This window comes from Oncorhynchus kisutch, linkage group LG9 (assembly GCF_002021735.2).
Source record: "Oncorhynchus kisutch isolate 150728-3 linkage group LG9, Okis_V2, whole genome shotgun sequence".
NCBI classification, from domain to species: domain Eukaryota; kingdom Metazoa; phylum Chordata; class Actinopteri; order Salmoniformes; family Salmonidae; genus Oncorhynchus; species Oncorhynchus kisutch.
Window position 1 is genome coordinate 37,087,201 of NC_034182.2, and position 2,535 is coordinate 37,089,735.

At 38.8% G+C, this 2,535-nt stretch overlaps 1 pseudogene; it reads right to left on the reverse strand.

The window, feature by feature from the left end:
- Window positions 1-274: 274 nt before the first annotated feature.
- LOC109897130 (C-C motif chemokine 3-like) overlaps window positions 275-2,535 on the reverse strand; it is a 2,711-nt pseudogene continuing 450 nt past the window's right edge.

Consider the following 2,535-nt stretch of genomic DNA (forward strand, 5'->3'; position numbering starts at 1 on the left):
GTGTGTAATTGCAAAGTGTCTCATGACATCCTTCGTATACACACTGCTGTTGTCACGCTCCTCACACTTAATGATCGAAGGGTCCAGCTAAATAGCCTATTGTGTGTTTATTGTCTTTATATGTGTGGTATGACCTAACTAAACACGGCAAGACTTCGCAGATACTTCAGATGACATACTAATGGTGGATATAAACAAGAGAAAGAGAACTAACATAACTTAGCCGCCAGTGTCCATCAAATTGAACATAGCAGACTGTATAAAAAAAAGCCCGTAAAAGTGGTATTATTTTATTGTTCCAGACAAAAGACAGCCAGTACATGCCGTATTATTCATGCATGATAAATGTTTGTGATAGAAAATGACGGCCTCTAACCAAGGGATGAAGTATAGATAAGAGATCAGGAAGGCTTCTGCGCTACAGCAAACACAAAGGGTAGAAGGGAAGATTGACAATGATAAAAAATTTAAAAAGAAGGCTTACCAAGAAAAAGTTCCAAAAGGACTCATTTGAGGCAGAAAACTTTTGGAAAACTCAACAAAAAAGGCAGAGATTCATGTATTATTTGCTCCCTTTAATCTGTTGTTCAGGATGAGTACAGGTGGCTGACGTCAAGCTGACCTCTTCCTCAGAGTAACCTGACCATTGCACTTAACTATTACCTATTTATAGCCTAGTCAACTATTGAGAGACAACAGTGTAAAAAAAAAATAACATGATTCAAGGTTTGGGTTTTTCTAAATGTAGTTGCCTTGATTTTTGGAGTCTCTGTGCCACCCTTTCCACAGACACTCAAATACCCCCAAGGTAGATCATTGATTTTTATATGACCGATTGGTCAACAACAAGAAACCACATTTGTTTTATTATTACTTAGTGCCACTATTTTACATAGACCGGATTTGTATTTTCATGGTATGCTATAAATAGGAGTTAAGTGAAATTGTCAGGTCACTGAGGAAAACGTCAGTCACCTGTACTCATGCAAGTAAGAAATTCCTCTCTGCCTTTTTGTAAAGTGAGTCAAATGAGTCCTTTTATCAGTAAACCCTTTTGTTGAGTGATAAAATGCATTTCATGTTCATAACATGATCATTATATCTGATACACGTGTTACACATTTACTAAATTATCACTATGATTGCTAGCATATCAATTGACACTTTGTCACTACATGTAAAAAACAGTTATTTTACGCAGAGCTGAAAAAGAAGTAGGAGCAGGAGTTGACTGTTTAGACTTTAGCCTTCTTCCTGGGAAGTGGTTACTAGAATTTACTCTCGTCGATAGACTTCATGATCTTCTCAATCGTAGGCTCTTCTGGATTGGCACAGAAGCGGAAGTTCCTTTTGTGAACAAGCTGGAAGAGAGCAGACAATATCCGAGTAAACATTCCTGTGTGTGTGTGTGTATATGTGTGTGTGTGTGTGTGTGTATATGTGTGTGTGTGTGTATATGTGTGTGTGTGTGTGTGTATATGTGTGTGTGTGTGTGTGTATATGTGTGTGTGTGTGTGTATATGTGTGTGTGTGTGTGTATATATGTGTGTGTGTGTGTGTATATGTGTGTGTGTGTGTGTATATGTGTGTGTGTGTGTTATATGTGTGTGTGTGTGTGTATATGTGTGTGTGTATATGTGTATATATGTGTGTGTGTGTGTGTGTGTGTGTGTGTATATATATATATATGTGTGTGTGTATATGTGTGTGTATATGTGTGCGTGTGTTTAATTCTATACTTACATGACTCCCCTCTTAGAGCAGTCAGATCTTGTCATTTCATATTCCCTGATGGATTGTCTGGGGATTTTTCTTGTGTAATACTTGAAACAGCATTCTTCAGGAAGATTTGCATCTGTATAAAGAGACAATCTGTAATGGTTCTATCATTTTTCTGACACACTATAGACCACAGGAGGTTGGTGGCACCTTAATTAGGGAGGACGGACTCGTGGTAATGGCTGGAGCGGAATCAGGGGAATGGCATCTAATACAGTACATCAAAAACATGGTTTCCAGGCGTTTGATGCCATTCCATCTGCTCCGTTCCGGTCTTTGTTATGAGCCGTCCTTCCCTCAGCAGCCTCCTGTGCTACAGACGGGTTAGCTGACGTCGTCAGGAGAACAATGCCCGCTCTTCAAAGGGGCCAAAGACGGTGTGTTATGATTCTGGTGGTCAGATGGCAACAATGACAACAAGCAGCCATGTGGGGTTTCGTAAGTGGCTTGTTTCAGTCAATCTTAATATATTGTTCTTGACTGATGTCACGTCTTTGCTAATATGGCAAAAACCATCTAGCTAGATCGCTAACCAATGTGTACCAATGCATTTAAAAAAAATATACATTGTTTCACTTGATTTAATAAACATTGGAGACTAAATATAATTTACATGTCAACAACCTAAGCGAACCCCATTGTTGTGCGCATGTCAGTTTTGTTGCTAAACAACCAACCTATAAGTCAGAAATTAAACATGGAACCTTTCATTTGAGGTCATAATGCAACAATTCAGAGTAGGAGTGCTGATCTAGG